Genomic DNA, 17,793 nt, shown 5'->3' on the forward strand with positions numbered 1-17,793 from the left:
TCGGATGGATCCGAGGTTTGGCGGCCTTCAATTACATTTTTATTAAAGAAATAATCACCGTATGAATATACTTTTTGGTTTTTAGGGATACTTAAGGCGTCTAAATTCAGCTGTCATTATCAAAACACAAACTCAAAAACCACTTGACTGCCCCTTTAACGAAATAATTGAGTGTGCAGGTGAGCTGGTGATCATTAGTCCTAATGTAACACCTAAGTCTGGTGTGGGAAAAGTAAGAACCTTTTAAGTCGAAAAAAAAAGACAACAATAACCAAATTACATTTTGTTTTGTTTTTTTACGAGGAGGGTACATTTGGTTTTAGAGAGCAGCCCTTAGGCGCCCGTTTCCGGCTTGTACGGCGTTGACGTCGCCTTTGGCTTAAACGGGCGGTGCATTATGGGTAAATTACCCCGCTAAATTCAGCGGCCATTGTGAATAGCCATTGTGAAAAAAGGTTGCACAGTTTAGTTGAATGGGTCCTGATGTAATAATAATAATAATAATAAAGAGTTTATTTCCATCGAACATTGATGGTGGCGCACGGCGACTCCACCAGGACTATGCGTCTAAACAATCCTTTCGCTCTTTTCGTCCAGGCAAGAGACGAACGTTACGATCACTGCTCTAGTAGCAATGGTGTTTGTCTGTTCGAGTTGCCGTGCCCACGGCCATTGTGCGATGTTATTCGCCTTTGTAGGAGTGTATTTAGTGTGCTTCTCGTGCTGAGCGGTGAAGTTAAGTGTAATCCTGGACCCGACATGGCTCAGCTTATGGAGCAGCTGCGAATAATCGCCAGAGACGTTAAAGATATAAAAGAAGGGAAGGCTGTGACGGACTCACTAATTGCAGAAACGAACGGGAGACTGACCACAATCGAACAAAGAGTGGGCACCCTGACCAAGCTGACAGCAACTGTGACGGCTTTGCAGGATAAGATCTTGTGTCTGGAAAGGAATGTCGACGTTCTAACGGCTAAAATTGACGACTTAGAAAACCGGAGCAGACGTAATAATTTGATTGTGTACGGAATTCACGAAACAGCGGATGAGAATAGCACCTTTCTTGAAAACCTTGTGAAGAAAGATGTGTTTGAAAGTATCCTGAAATTTCAAACTGCTGAGAAAGAATACATCGACTGGACAGGAAAAATCCAAACAAAACCAGGCCAATCACTCCTAAAGTACTCGATACTAGGGACAAAACTAAAATTTTTAGCAGTTGCCGGCTATTGAAGGGTTCGGCTTATAGCATTTCGGAAGATTTTTCCCCACAAGTGCAACGAATTCGAAAAAAGCTATGGGAAAGTGCCAAAGACCTACACACTAAAAATTTCAACACCCATGTTCGTGTTAAAAGGGTGTTTTTCCGAGCTCACACCCTTCCTACACCATTTTTACATGATTTTTGAATATTCAAGGGTGTACGGAAAGGCCTACACCCTTCGTACATCCTTTTTACACCCTACGGCTACCGAAATCGTGTTAAGAGGGTGTTGCGGTGGTACACCCATGATTTCCGAATCGTCGAACTCGGAAACCGCCGAATTGCAGACATAAGCGCCGACAGCAGAAGTCAAGAAGCAGCCTGCTCAATTTAGAGGATTTCGTGAAGTTCAAGTAAGCACAATGGGCAGCTGACATCCAAGCCAAGCCAACGCTCAAGTTGTTTTCAAGCCAGATGAATGCCGGCGTTGTGTACAAGCTCCTTGGTTGTTTACGTGCAAGCGACCACGAAAATATCATCGGTTACTCACGCACTTCTGCTCAGAATGGTGAGACCACATCGGTTCTATTATGATACATTCCGTCTCATCCTGAGATGTACTAAAGCGAAGGCTAGACGTGCGAGACGGTTCGGGCTCACAGCTTTACTGTGAGCCTGTACCGTAAAGGTCGGTTCCGACACTTGCGTTTGAGTGTGTTTGTCTGCGTTGCGTTTAGAACCGAAAACGAGTCACCGGCACATCTGTGCTTCATATGAAGCGTGGATTCCAATTCAAAGAATCATCTTGGCACGCGATATAAGCAGCAGGGATGTCCTGGTTTCTCGCAGCCGCAACGCGGTCAAACGCAACTGTTTGAACCAGGCTTTACGTGGTTGTCCTGGGCTTGTCCCTCGCGCTTTATTCTTTCGATTTTAAGTATTCATTTTCAACTCGCTCGCTTTTACCAGTATTAGTAGATACTCAGGCTGCACGAGGGTTCGTGCAGTGCGACCATCTAGCGATGCTATGAGCTTGTGCTCGAGCCTTGGCTTTAATGCATCTTAGTGGGGAAGGCAATCATCGGGGATATATGACACACGATGATGCCAAGTCTGTTCACGGCGGACCCTCGTGCTGTTCTGATTGGAGGAGAAGGGGCGTGTAAAAAATTGGCAAATGGAACATGGTTAGCGACAGCGCAAATATATGTTGGAAAAAGTTCAGAACGTTAAAGTGCAGCAGCCTGAAACTTTGGAGTTAAGCAATTAGAGAATCATTTGAAGACATCTTTAGAGGTTCAGCCTTCTCTCCCCCCACACCAATATCGAAGGCTGCTAGGATATTGGTTCAGGCTAAGCCCTCTGTCTTTCAGTCAGCGAACTCGAGCCGTTCCACCTGACCTTGTTATTTCATAACAGATATGTTAGAAAATGGAATGCAGATTTTCTTTACACGGCCAAAACATAAAGTGTTATCAAATAATACCTGCCATATTCATATTCTACATTTACAGACCGGGGCTGCCCCGCCTGTGGAGGGTGAAGATGCGAGCAGCCTCGAAGCCCACCAACAGTGGCTGTGTGCTGAGAGCGAAAGCTGGTGCCTGACGAAGGCCAGATTGATCTTCGAAAGGATGCGACTGCCTGCAAATGGCTACATGTGTTGATATTGATGGGCATATAGACTGCAAAGAATGCTTATCCCTACCTGATGGATGCTAGGAGGGTATGCATTCCATATTTTTTTACTGATCTCTACAACAATTGCTAAATTGCGCTTCCCCGCTCCGTGATTGCGGCTGCCGGACGACCATCTTGGGACACGGAAAATTAACCTTTTGGAGCGTTGCAGAGGCTGGCCGGCAGCGTGCTGCAGACATGTTTTTTGCTCGTTTGTCGTCATTGGGAGCGTTAAAGTGGCCCTGCAATAACTTTTGGACTGGTTTTTAATTTGGACCGAACCTGAGCGCACTCAACGTAGTAATTTAAAGAAACTTTTCTCCAATTTCGCTTTATTTTAAAAGTTATAGGCAAATTAGACTTACAAAAACAAGCAAAAAATAACATCCTTCATGACGTCGTAGGTCCTGGTTTGAGTGGCCGTGAAGTAGTGAGCTCATCGAGCGCTCACGGCTGCCGCACTCAGTGTCGACGGCTCGAGAGGGTGCCACTAAAGCACGTGTTGACTAGGCTGTATGAAGTGGGCGGCCAGGGCAGCTCGCATTGCATTTGCCGCGCGATTAAAGACTGATTCGGCATAACACTTCATTGGCCACAAACGACGGTAAACACGGGGTAAAGATCAGTTCAGAACGGGAGCCACTTCGCGCTGTCATACCGCCAAAGGGTCAAATCGCCAGCCAAGCCCGCGCCGAAAGCCTTGGGAACGCTCGGAACCGGTCGGATCCTCGAGCCAGTATACGACCGCAGCGCCACCGCGTACATCCGGGACCTTTCTAAGCCCATTGTTCGTCGGAGCCTCATCCCACTACGCCTTTCTAGTACAGTAAAACCTCGTTATAACAAAACGGGATATAACAAAGCAATCATAATTCCCCTTGCTTGCTAATAGTGGGAAGAAATGGACATTGGCTATAACAAACTAATGGTTATAACGAAATAATTACGACCGCTCCTTCAACTTTGTTATAACGAGGTTTTACTGTATGCGCCGTTTTTTTCACCGCTTGGTGGCGGGTTTGTCGACGGGTCTTTTCTTGTTTCCGTACTTTATAAACTGCATTTGTTTCTTTTCTGATCTAAAATACTGAACAAAAACTACTTTCATACATAATTGAAACGGTTCGCGACACTTATATTTTGTATCGACTAAAAAAAAAGCTTTTAGCAGCTCTGACCAGTAGTAAGCCCAGGACCAAAGACGTCACATATTCCGCGCTTTCGGCAACGCGGGTCGCCCTCGTAGGTGGAGGAGGTTTCCGCGTCGTCCGGTTAAAATATGACTCACTGATATTTAGTTCTTCTCTCCGTGCCCGCTGGCTTACCCGAACCCAAAGAGACGTGGAAACCGCAAAAGAGGTAGACGCTTAAGTATGATTGCAGCTCCCCTTTAAGTCCACACTCCTTTACCCCTACTCTGACGCTCCGAGTTTCATACTCCAGGCACAGCAACTAAATGGCGCATGGCGTACAGGAGCGCGACACACCGAATCTATTGACAAGCCGCACAAGCTCCTTCCCACCGCACGGTTATGACGAACCTGGCATCCCGTGGATACGGGTGGGAGAAGCCAAAATTATTTCGGTGGTAAATTAATTAAAGCCAGTGTAGAGCGGCAGGGTACAAAGTAAAAGAGACGGCGACGTTATGAAGTTTCTACGAACGTTTAAGTATTTCTTAGAGGTTTGGAGACTCGCTTCGAGCACGTGCGGGGAAAGGCACCTTGGCTGATCTATTTATTGACCGTGCAAGCTGTTTATATTTGAATTAAAGACAACATTCTTGAACTTGTTCGTCGACGCACGAAACCCTCACACTTGCCAGATATTTCGTGGTTCCATATTGCAGCGAGACGGAATGCGATGGAAGCTGTTGATGTGCTATGCCGATACCGGAACACTGTCGTTCAATAGATAGCACGTCAATTCGTTTCAGGCGAGACTTGAACATGATGTTTCGGCTTTCCATTCGAAGTATCTTGATTCTCTGGGCAAAGCATCCTAGAAAGGGCAGCGCTCTGACTGTCTTCTCATCTCAACAACTTTTCTGTCGCTGTGCTGTCGGTAACCTTCCGTTCAATAGATGAATTCGTTTTCAGGCGAGATGCACAAACAAACCTTTCCCGCAATGCTAACTGATGCTTCGGCTTTCCAATCTAGGTATCTTTATTCGCTGCAGCTGGACTAAGCAGTTTAAAAAGGGCAGCCGTCCCACTGTCTTCTCGGCCGGCAACTTTTCTGTCGCCGAGCTATCAGCACGCTCGTTCGATAGATCGCTTTGTTCTCAGGCAAAGCACATGAACAAACCTTTTCCGGAATGCTAATTGCTGTCTTGGCTTTCAAATCAAATTGTTTTTACCTGCTGGATTAACCACTAATGACTGAAAAGGAGCAGCTGTCCGGCTACGCCTTTTGTTTCAACAATCTCAACAATGGCACAGCCATCTTGTTTGTGGACGTGACATCACGGAGCGCAAAGAAGTCACTTGTGCTCCAAGAAATGCTCGGAGCACGAAGAGCACGCTCGAGTGTCAGTCTCCGGCGGCGCTCCCTCTGTTTAGTGAAAGTAGCGCCAAACGCTCGCAATGTGTAAACTATAAGAATTTCCTTTGAAATCGCATAAAATTTTTTGCAACAGCGCGGCACCGCAAGAAAAAGGCACAACTTGTCGAACGTCGAGTCTCGCCGGTCTTGCGGCGTGATCAAAGCTTCCTGGGCCTGCCAAACTGCTGCGTCTCTGTGCCTTTTCACGCTTGGATACTTATCAAGAATCGATGCCATGGCAGAGCTTTGAAGGTATGTCGCACATAGGCGTCTTCTCTATCACCCAGCTGTTCCAGCGAGTTGCTATCAATAGGAAACGAAATCGGTGGTTGCTATTATGGATTAATCATGGCTGTGTTCCAAATCTATTTAAATGGATCACATGACAGCACAAATAGAGCAATGCTGTGGAAGAAGGTAGGTTTTCGAAGGCAAAATAATGAAGCGGCGATATCTGAAGTTTTTAAAACGTGGCCCGTCCATATGGTTGTGTGCAATCTGTCGTCGTCGCCATAGCTTCCTACCCCTCCTTTGTTGCCACTGGATCATGCCCGCTTCTGGACTGCAAGTGCCGCGAGTTACAAATACAGTCGTAAGAGTAAAGTAAAATGCTGCTCCAGAGGCACATGCATCTTCATGCTCTTTGCACTCACGAAACAAATCCACACGGCGTTAATTCTTGATCGGTATTCAAGCATGCGAAGACAAAGATGCAGCACTTTGGCATGCCAAGGAAGCTTTTATCATGCCGCCAGAACGGTAAGACTTGCGTTAGACGAGTTGCCCCTTTTTCTTGCGGTGCTGAGTTTTCGTAAAAATTTCCACGCAATGCTCCAAAACGTTGACTGATAATCTTTGTCCCAAGGTGGCCATCCGGTGGCCGCACCTGAGCTGCAACGACCAAGCGGAGACACGCGATCCAGCAAATTGTCGTGGAGATCAATGGTATTGCTTGCACGGAGTACTATTAGTCTTCAGAGCAAACACAAGTGTCGCTGCGGTCGCCACATCTTGATTGGGTCAGGTGTACCGTGACGTCTGGTGACAGACTCCGCTTCGCGTTCTGGCATCTGGCTGGCTTCCCTGCGCCCGTTTCCTCACGATCGGAGGTTTGTGATCATGCTGACCTACTGTTCAGCGCTGCAATGCAATTTCCAAAAAGAAGCTGGTATCATATTCTACCACCCGAAAACTTCGAGATTAAAAAGAGCATGGACAGTCAGACTAAGGATGGGAAAGGCACCGTCAACATCGGTCGTTGTGAGCTGTAAGCACCTTGAGAAGCGGGGCTTCGTTTACCCAGTGTAAGAGGCGCTGGGTGAGACTTATGCCGACAGAATTTTCATAGCTTTTCCAACCGTGTTTGTCACGTTTACCCTTATAATTGGGTTATAAGTATGGAAAGCTATCGGTGGAGGCAACTCCCGTCGATGAACCCCCCCCGCCCCCTCCACACGATATAAGGCGGTTGTGCAAGGGGTTGTGGAAGCGGCGGTGTAAGTGTTTCAGACACTGAAATTCTGTTCTTTGCAGATTCATGAGTTAAGCACGAGACACATGCGCGAAAAATCCATCCGATCCGACGTCCGATCCGACAATACGACTGCCTGATCCGAAAAATTTGGTCGCTTCAGGCGTCAGATCGGCGATCCGACATGCGTCAAACGCGCCAGATAGTTTTGCACGGCAAACGGATTGTCGGATGCGTCCAGCCAATGACAGCACAGCTAGTGCGGACGTCATGATGACATACTTGGTCTGTCGGGACCAATAAGAAAACGGGACGGGCGACGGGAAGCCGGACGCGTGGATCCCGCTGATCCATTCGAGAAAGATGGCCCCGGCAAAGAATGCACGCGCTAACAAGAACGAGCTCCTAGCTTCGCTCGTGCGAGCTAAACCATCAATCTGGGACCAGAGATCTATGAACGCGGACCTCCGCTGGAGTGCTTGGAAGTTGGATCTCCTGGGCGGAGCCGAACGGATCGTTGTGTCGCTTGCAAGATCGGAAGTGTGTGCGTGTGTCTCAATTCGGAGCGGCGTTCGGACTGTCGGATCGGACGATTCTGCCGTCCATTTGTCTCGCGCTTTAGGAGAACATCAGACCCCGCTTTGCGGGCATACAAATGGCATTTAAGTCGAAGGCCTTTGGGCGGTCTCACTTGTAATTTTCTCCCCATGGCCCAGAATATATTTAACATGTTGCTCGAGCAGAGTGCAGCTTTTTCGCTGAGACGTTTTTGTTTAGAAACAAAGTTGAAAAAAACCTCTTAATTTATTCAAATCATCAGCAGTGTTGATTGTGCAGGATGCAAATATATTGCAATGCTCCTGCAAGTGTGGTGGCATTTCTTCCTTTTCATATACCATCTGTGATTCATGCACTGTCTGCCCTGGAAACCATGCTCGGAATGTTGGTTGAAGTTTCGCCTGCAGCTACAGACCATACCTCAATAAGGCCGCATATAATAATTCACATTTCCTACGTAAAATGCGCACAAAAAAAAAAAAAAAAAAAAAATGAAAGTAATATGCCGACAGCTAACGCCGTCTCGGCCTTTGTAGGGCGAGTGAGGGGGTAAATTTTGTCCTCAGCAGGATGTCGCCCTGGCTCGCTTTAAAAGGTCGCCTCCCAAACTTCTCGGTGCTAATACTCTCACCATACAATGCACCTGTTATTTGTTTGGCCCCTGGTCATGAAATCATTCTCAGTTTGCCATTCCATCTCACCGAGAGCCCGATTTTGGTCATTGAGGTCTCAACCGGCTTGCACTGAAGAAGTATTAGCGAGTTCGTTTCACGGCACTCGTGCCCACGCGTGTCCACTCGCAGCGTGGAGCGGGTTCGTTTCAGCCGGCACTCCACAAGTGGTTGCGCCCTCCGAGTTCGTTTCATTGCTGACACCCCACGCGTGCATGCACTCGCTGCACTGAGAAAATCGAGATTGCGCCAAAATGCAATCCCGTCGTGCCTCGCTCCGGCTAGGCCGGCAAGGTGCTGGAGCAGATGACGAAAGTTTGTCTGCTACGATGTGTCGCAGAACTGAAAGGAAAAAAAGTAGATTTTCTGATAGAAATTGCGTCCCGCGGGCAACGGAATCAAATGCGAGCTTGAACTGTGAGCGTCTCCTATTTCATGAAGGAAGCAGTTGACAAAATGTGCTTTATTTGGAGGTTTTAAGTCGCTCTGTTGCCATAAAAACGCTGAAATATACCAGTGTGTAAAGAAATGCTCAGAACAAATGCATCAGCGGCCCCCGAGATGTTTATCACCAACGTGTGCGGGTGAAAAATTGAACATTTGTCGACAAAACTGCCCCAGCAGAAACTTTGACTGCCCAATAAGCATCAGAGAAAGCTAAATTTAGTGATTTTACCCGAGGCTTGGGCAACATCATCATGTTTAACATTTACCTACTTCAGCTAACTTGCCCCGTCATATTTTGTTCGAGAAAGCTCTCGTTCTCGACGCCCTCACCAAAGCTAATATCTGATCCACCTGTAATGACGATCGAAATCGAAAAGTTTTGCTGGGTATTCCAGCAGACTAGTTTTAATGCGTACCCTTTCAGTGGTCCACGCATAATGCCATGCTGAAGTGGATCAAGCTTCTGCTCAGACAGCATCATCCATTTTCTTCAGTGTAAACGGTTATGAGAATTGAAAGATCGCAACCAGCTGCTTTGTAGACAGCTGGTTGCGGAAATTTACGCCGTCTGTAACTATCCCTATGACGGCCGTGTTGCTTGAAGTAATCGCAACTATAAACTAAAGGCTGCAGCGACCAACGTTTGTAGATAATCGTTGGTAGCGACTGTACTCTCGCATTCCCACCCATCACTCCGAACAGCAAGGCGCCAGTTTCGGTTTGAGGTCGGTATTCTTCCTACAACATAGATGGCGGCAGCATCAGTCTTCCGCACTTGGTGCATTTGGCGAATTGGTTTGAGTCTAGTTCTCAGTGCAACACTCTGCGAGTGCAATGCATTCTGGGAGAGAACTCGAACGGTGCCAGTGCGTGTGAAACGAACTCGCTATAAAATACCGCTACCAGACGCATCGCCTGCTAACATGAGGGAATAATAATGAGTTTGTTTGCTACTAGGTAGGTATCATTCTCTGACAGAAACAAAACGACGAACAGACTGGCAAGTCATCTGCGAACATGCCAAAAAGGGACAATCGTCTGCTATAAATTGTGTGCTGCGCAGAGTGAGATCAAAAACTAATTGAAATATGGAACATCGGCTATTTTACGGATGCAATTGTCCTGTGCTTCGTTTGGCTATGCTGATTTGTTTTCTGGCTGTGTGTAACTTGACACCCACTGGTGCTAAAACAAGAGCTTGGGACAAGCACCCACCTTACCACGATATTAATCTCACTATCCGAAAGAGTATTGGATTTAATTACTGAGTGCCTTTTCCATTGACAAGAAGGCCCCAGCATTTTTTAAGAATGCCAGTAGGGTTTTGTTGTTGCATCTTTATACTCGCAACTCATTCACTTTGCCAATTTCGTTTTTCTAGCCTGGCTCAGCTGGCAAGCTGAGCAGCGAGTCTGAAACTGTACCAATATTGTTTCCGGTCAGACTGTCCATTATTATTTATTTTTCTTCCCTGCTATTGTGATATGTCTGCACTGTAGTCATGACAGGGGCTTGAATGGTGGCTCCTACTTTCTACACATGGGTCCTAGGAAACATTTTGTAAGTGATGAGGTGCCCACAATCATGGGCGTCAGCAAAGTGGCGGAAAAGGGGGGCGGGATTATTCTGAAGGGGTGTAGCTTTCAAACCTATAACTTTAAAAGAAAACAAGGTTTGCCCTCCTCCCCGTCCTTTTCCTGCAAAACATACTGCAGGTGCCCATGCCCGCAGTTTAGGCCAACGGTTCTGGAAAGAGGGTTTGTGGAACCTCTCTGTAAAGGCATTTTAGGAGTCCGCAAAACTCTGCCGGCAATAATTTTTTTTAAAAATATGATTTGGGGCATTGAGTTGAGCCCAGCCCGGCCATGGCACATTCACAGCTCTGGGAGAAAAAGGAATCTACAGAAGAATACCTCTTTTCACTCTTCCCCCTTTTTATTCTTGGTAAACACGTTTGCAGTCCACCCCCCCGCCCCCTTCCCCTTTTTTTACATTGCCTGGCGCCTCCCATCACTTCTGCCAGTCCGAAAAGGGTTTGCTTGCCACGATTGGTGGTTTCCTTCTTTTCTCTATAACATCCTTTCTGCTAAAGTGAAAAGAGTGTAGACGGAGCTTCTTCCCCTCACCGTACCATCTTAACCTGCAACATACTATACTCTCGGGAACAAGATAATAGCCTTGTATCTTTTCTGCCGCCACAAATGCTGTGCTTAGCATGTTTTTGGCAGAGGCTTTTGCTGCCACCACATGCCACGCTATGAAGTGAGTGCCTCGGTGTGTGCGTGCCACCTGTCGCATAAAGCAGTGCACTTTCAAGCTGCGTGGATGCAATGACGGCAGAAAAAACACCAGCAGAGCGGACAATACAGAGCATGTTATTAACAGCACTGGTTAATTCCCAATAAATCACAATCTGAATCATTACTGTAAAGCCATTTATTTTTGCAAATCGGTCACAGAGGACATAATCGTGGCCACTAAATTTTGCGAATTATAGACGCCTGCATTCAAACTCTTAAAGAGATTATAAAAGCAATTTCGAAAGTTTATTTGACGTCTGAAATGGGCGTCGGGCTCATCTCAGACACTGTTGACCAAGTTCCAGCCCGAACAGAAGTTTGTGTGCCGCACCAATCGATTAAACAGTTGTGGTAATATTCGCGCGGGGACGATGCCTGAGACCCCCCCCAAGACGGCGGCAGAAAGGTGAACTAAAGTGCGCCGTCAAAGCGTGACGACAACGGGCTCCTCGTCAGGCGATTGCTTCAAACGGTTTAAACGAATGATGCGCTCTTGGTTTAGAATTCGGTAGTGAGATGGCATACAAAAAAGTAATTTGAATGTTGGATAATTTTTTTAAAGCTGTAGTTCGGAATTAATAGGTTTCATAGTGTGTATAGGAATAGGTTCCATAGCATGTGTAGCGTGTGGGATGACAAGGAAGAAGACTTGTGGAAATAAATGACAGCTGTATGCTGTGCTGGTTTTGAGACGGTGGTGTGTATGTTCCTTTTTGTTTCCTTGTCTCAAGGAAACAAAATTTTGACAGCAAATTTTGAACCCTGCTAGTGCACACCTTTCTGATCCAAAACTGACTTCGAGACCCAGTAGGTTTCAAAGCCGGTTTCAAATAAGAAAACCAACGCAAAAGTCAACTTCGAAACCTGGGATGTTTTGAAGTGATTTTTGGCGTTAGTTCCCGAAAAGATATGTCATCAGTTTGGTGGCCGGGAGCTAAAAGCATTTCATGCTTAAAATCATACTCATCAGTGCGGCCTTTATTATTCTCTGACTGAATCAATTCTGCTTTTATATGCAGGAGGGAACCATTTGGCTTTTCAAAGGCTTTACTGTGGTCATGGCGGCCTACTGGCTTTTCGGCTTCGCCCATGGCCAGAAGACGTACAATACGAGCTGCCTTCTTGAGAGGCTTTGTCTTGTTCTAATCTACTCACAGCTACGGCCAGTTGCAATCAAGGTGATTAATACAATCAAGAAAACACCTGTAGCCTGATTGCTGATCACATAGTGCAATCGCCAAAGTCTGTGAAACTCCTGCCAGGATTGTTCCGATTTTCGAAATCATTAAAGGCTTTGTTTGTTTTTCTTGAGATGGCAGCTGCAAGTTGTGTGGCTCACATACCTAAGTATGCTTCAATTCATGACCAGCTTTATTCGTTTATATTCATCACATTTCTCTAGTCCTCCGTGTTGTTTCCTAGTCATCAAACTAGGTATTAGGCACCTGTATGGAGTAGTTACATTTTGTTTTTACGTTTTTATCAAAACGGTTTGTGTCACTCTGTCTGGAATTCATCACCCTTACTACGAAATGTCAAATTAATCTCACGTTGAGATACTTTTTAAAAGTGGAGATGACCGGCATTAAATGTTGTGTTTCTTTATCACTCCTGTTCATACTTTGTATATTACTTCAGTCAAAAGACACCACCAGTGTTCAATATGCCCCGTCCGAGCACAAGCTTTTCAGCCTGGATAAGGTGAGCGTGAGTGAGCACGTACTAAGCAGTACCGAAGGTAATGAGCGTGCACTGCTGCATTTTCAAAGTTTCATAAATGCTCTTTTTTAGAAAAAAATAAAAGCCAGGCATTGTTGTGGTATATTCATAACATTGTGGCTTTCTTGAAGAATGCGGGCATTCTGAAGGTGTTGCCGAAGGCTTGCCAGGGTGACAGCGCGGTCGAAGGCGACAAGTGCGAGCTAGTACACGCTCTATCGCAAGCTCTTGTTCTGCGAAAGCGCTTCTCAAAGTCGCTCTTGCATGCCTGTAGCCTTTGCTGCCCCACAGTGGTAATGGTAGGCAACTCCGGCTGACACAAGAAATCATCCCATCGCCGCCACACTCCGTTTCCCTTTAAAGGACTGGTGAACCGAAATTTGGATTTCAGAAAACGATGCAGAAGCCGTAGGCGGGACGCTACAATCCCTAAAACACTACTCGTAGTCACAAGGCGATATCTCGAATGGACGGCCGTATTTGGAGAAAGAGGTTGAGATTGAACGAGACCGATGAGGCGCGTGACGTCGAGATATCTCGTTTTCTCCTCTCTCTGCTTCGCCCTTTCAAGGCAGCGAGGTGGAGGAGACGCGAGGTCCTTCCCTTTCCTTCTCGGAGAAACAAGACAAACAAATCTGTCAAATGCGCCTCCTATTTTTAAAAATAAGGTCATCCATTCGAAATATCGCTGTATGAGTGATGTTTTGGTGTTTGTAGCATCTTGTTACACGCTTTTGCCGCCGTGTTTTATGGAATCCAGATTTCGGTTCAACATCCCTTTAAGTGCAAGTGAAACTGAAATGCCAAGAATGAGCACGTTGTCCTGAACGACAGTTGCACTGCACAAGCGCGCATGCTTAGCAACATTCAAAGCATGGAGCTTGCTCTTAAAGCCTCTGCATCAGGCTTCCTGTTGCAGCTTGTGGTACCGAAGCAAGCTTTTGGGCAGACACTTTTTTATAAGCAGAAACTTCACCTGGCACCGCAGAGCTCCGACCGGTACTCGGAGTACTTAGTTGCGGTACTTTAGATAAAACAGAAGGGCAACAGGTGAAGTAGAAACTTCACCTGCACCGCAGTGCTCCGACCAGTACTCGAAGTATTTAGTTGCGGTATTTTAGATAAAACAGAAGGGCATTGAGCAGTGCAAACTACGATTATTGTCAGGTAAGAAGTATTCAGTTGCAGTAATTGTTTTGCTTTACATACAAAGAGGCTGGAGTATGCTTAAATGCTGGGCTAGCCCAATTGCTACCAGGGGCCCTATGCTACACGACGGGACCAAGCGGAATCAAGGGACCGGGAGCCATCCAGCGACCTGGATGCAAAGATGGGTTCAGCTTCCACGGGATTGGTGCCACCTGGATCTTGTCCCAAAGGGCCAGCAGCAGCTGGATAGCCTCGCATTGCGATGCGGGGATGGGGATGCCGAGCGAGCTCGGGGCATGCCGCCCACTCAGTGTGAGGGCCAGGTGCTCCCACTGACTGGCTAGGTGCACGTTGACGAGTTCCTGGAAGGTGTTGTTTACACTTAGCCGCCGGAGCTTGGCGTTCGACGCGTATGGCGGCACCCCCAGTGCCATCTAGTACCCCTTGTGAATAATCACGTCCATCTTGCCCTTACCTCTCGACAGCAGGTTGAGATACGGATTTGCGCAGGCGATGTGGCTCACGACGAGTGGTTGGGTCAGCCGGATCAGGTCCGACTCCTCGAGCCCGTGTCTGTGACTCGTTATCCTTCTCACCATGCGCATGACTTGCGTGGTTGTCTTGACGAGTCGGTCGACCGTGTACTTGGGTCCGCCGTCCCGCTGGAGGTGAAGGCCCAGGATCCGAACCCGCTTCACCACCGGCACGGGGGTACCATCCTTTAACGTGAGGCGGATGTCCGCCTTCTTCTTCTTCGGGAATTGGCTTGCCCGCGCGGAGGAGCAACAGCTGAGACTTATCGGGGGCGCGCTGGAGGTTGCCGGCCTCGAGGTAGTTCTGCACCGTCTCAATGACTTCTTCGAGGAAGTCTTGCCTCCCGCTGTTCGATCCCGACGTAGCCCAAATCGTCAGGTCGTCCACATAGAGTGGCATAGAGTGTATGCTTCATCCGGGGAATCCGTTCCAGTAGAGGAGGCGGCTTGCACATCACCAGGTAACAAGGTGGGTGACAGGACCGAGCCTTGCCGATTGCCCTTGCTCGGTATCGGGATGGTGCTTGTGCGGATGGACTCGATTCCGATGGTGGCCATCCAGTTGCTCAGGAAGTCCCGCACATAATCATACATCCAGGGCCCGCACCTAGTTGAGGCCAAGTTCTCGAACACCAGCGTGTGACTGACGTTGTCAAAGGCGCCCTTTATATCCAGGGCCAGGACCGCCCGCGTTGTCGTACAGGAGATTCTGTCAAGGATATCCTCCTTGATCTGAAGCAGGACATCCTGCGTGGAGGTGTGACCAGAACCCGAAAATGGTGTTCATGGTGGCATTGAGTTCAATACAGGATGGTCCCCTCAAATATTGCTGTAAACAGCTGATCAGGGCATGGGCATTTAAAAAACTGAAATGGAGTGTCCAGGTCTGTGACGCTCGGTGGTATACCTGATAACTTCTATTTCTTTTGGATCCTTTTCAAGGGAGTATATTTTCCACTTCGGGGCACTTTTCTTGTTTCTGGCACTTACTACTGCAGGAACTGTTTCACCCTCATTTTCTTCTTTGCTTTCACAGCACTCATTTGATGTTAATGTGGAAGGCAATTGGCCCGATTCCACTCTTCGTTCCTACGTAAAATGTGCTGGCGTCCAATACCTGCCACAAAAAGGGTACTTAAGATTCCAAAAATAACTAAGAGTCTGTAAACATATGATGCCAGCATTTCTTTTTTTTTTATTTCCAATGAGCAACATTATATTATGCCAAAACTCTCCCTAAATGCACACTGCATTTCACAGCGTGCTAAACTCTGCCGGAAAAATCGGCGCCTGCACGCAAAGGGGCGTCGTTTCCTCAGCAGTGTATTTTACCTAGTGAAATTTTAAGGCGCTCCTTTCTTTTGCAGCTAGAACATCCTTAAAAATACTAAAAATGCGTTCGCCACGGACGACCGAGTCTTCCACCGGCAAACGCTGTCGTTTGCATACGATACGCCTTGAAATTTTCACCCCATGGTCGATCAGGCGCCGATTTTCCGGTTGCTTTCCCATACCTTGAGCCACCCAGAAACACCGCACGCCCCCGTAAAGAAAAAAAAAAAAAAAAAAAAAAAAGAATGGAACGGCATTGAGTGTTTTGTTTACTTACCGACTTTGTGCGTGGACCGCGCCACGTTGCGCTGCCTGTTGCACCCGCGTTTTGGAACTAATTCAGTTGACAGTTCCCTCCGAAGATGAAGCCACTGAAGCCACGGCGGTAATCGGACTGGTAGGCTGCTCCCTTTCGAGCGGGCGGAAGAAGACTACGAAGAATTCGGCAGCGAACGGGCGGAAACTAGATTACGTACAGCTTCAGTAGTCGACGCTTTGTTTTCTCGATTGCGTTCGCGGCGTTCACCGTGGACTCGCGCACTCGGCCGTAGCCGAACGGCCGAACCAGCTGGACGGCTGCCGGCGCGCGTATCGACAGCGTCGCCATAGCAACCACGCCGCGAGTGTGGTTGCCAGACAGAATTCACACGATTTTTTTTTTTCTCGTCACTCACGTTGAGTTACTAGAAGTTAGGCGCGTATCATTATAATACATTATGCTGTAAGAAGTTATTAAGGGATATGTGTACCTACCTAAGACAAATGCAGAAAAAATATTATTGAAAAATAAAATTGCCGTAATCTTTTCATATCCTGATTAAGACCAGCGTGGTCACCGGGCTAACCGATGCGCGAAATAGGAGGGCATATATACCGCTCGGGGCACTTGTTGGTATAAGTAGGATGTATGTACCATTTGTTGTGTGTTGTGCAATTGATCAGTGCTTGTATGCCCTTGTGTATGTACAGTGTTGTGTGTATGTCCATGTCGTAAGTGAATGTAACCGCGCGGTGGGCAGCAAAAAACTGCAGTTTTCTTTTTTCAAATGTTGATCACTTTTTTTTTTCGTCGCTAGATGGGGGTTGTCGCCGCCCAATTTGAAAAGTGTGCCGGTTGGTGGTCTATAACTATTAGAGGGCTGGATGCCATTAGTCCATCCGTCGTGTTGATCGCTCCGAGTTTTTTCGGTTCCGCTGGTAGCTGTGTCGTCGTGTTATGCTGCCTGATTGCAACAAAAGGAGGTTAGGCGGCTTCCCCAGCGCGTGTTCTAGGTGCTGAATGCCGCTGTTCACGCACAAGCGTTCATGAGTGGATAACGCACGTAACAGAGGTGAGCACAGGCAATAGTTAATCGAGAGCCACACGGAGCGCGAGTGCGATACCTCCTAGCCGCTGTCGACAGAGGGTGTCGGAGCGATTCGTTGTCAACTTGTCGTCCACGGCAAGTGGGCGTTTTGTTCAATAAAGCCAGCCTGTCAGTGTTTTGTAAAGCTATCCCTTCTTTATAAGCGCTTCTGATGCGATGAAAATGCGACCGGCATCGAGCAGGCCGAGCGAGACTTCGGCGACAGTCTTGGCTGTTCATTCTCCAGCGGTTTCGGCCTTACTCGTATTATTTGCGGTGTTGGCGCTTGGACATAGAGATGTTTGGAAAGTTTTTTGCGCCTACAGATGACACCAAACGAGCGTGCGAGCCGTATGCTCTTGCTCCGGCGAGAAGCCGCGTACGGCTCGCCACGCTCGTATCGCCTGTCGCATACTGGCCGCCATATTGTTTTTAGGGTGTTAGCAGTTAACACGATTTTCACCACCTCCGGCGGCTAACACCCTTACACGAATAAAGGCGTTAGCCAGAGGACGAGCCATTTACACGAATAAGGGTGTAAAAATTTTAAGTGTGTACGAAAAAATGGCTATAAAGTTATCTTTCAACAAAATAAAAGTAAATGGCAAGGCTTTCCGCTGGGATGACATTGCGAACGAAAGAGTGCCACTAACTTATACCAGGCGAGAAGATACTAATTGACTCTGGGCCAGTACCCCCCCCCCCCCCCCCCCCCCCCCCCAGTTCTAGAGCGGTTTCCGTCAACTGCTCCTGAAAATAATCCTTGTATTGTAACTAATAATCCCCACGCTGCAACTAATAAACCGCTTCGATTAATTAACTTAAACGCTAGAAGCATT

General features: G+C 47.4%; 1 pseudogene; it reads left to right on the top strand.

The window, feature by feature from the left end:
• Window positions 1-549: 549 nt before the first annotated feature.
• Window positions 550-17,635, top strand: LOC121838354 (annotated as a pseudogene).
• Window positions 17,636-17,793: the final 158 nt, after the last annotated feature.

The sequence above is a fragment of the Ixodes scapularis genome, unplaced genomic scaffold (assembly GCF_016920785.2).
Source record: "Ixodes scapularis isolate PalLabHiFi unplaced genomic scaffold, ASM1692078v2 PGA_scaffold6__148_contigs__length_123643588, whole genome shotgun sequence".
NCBI lineage: Eukaryota > Metazoa > Arthropoda > Arachnida > Ixodida > Ixodidae > Ixodes > Ixodes scapularis.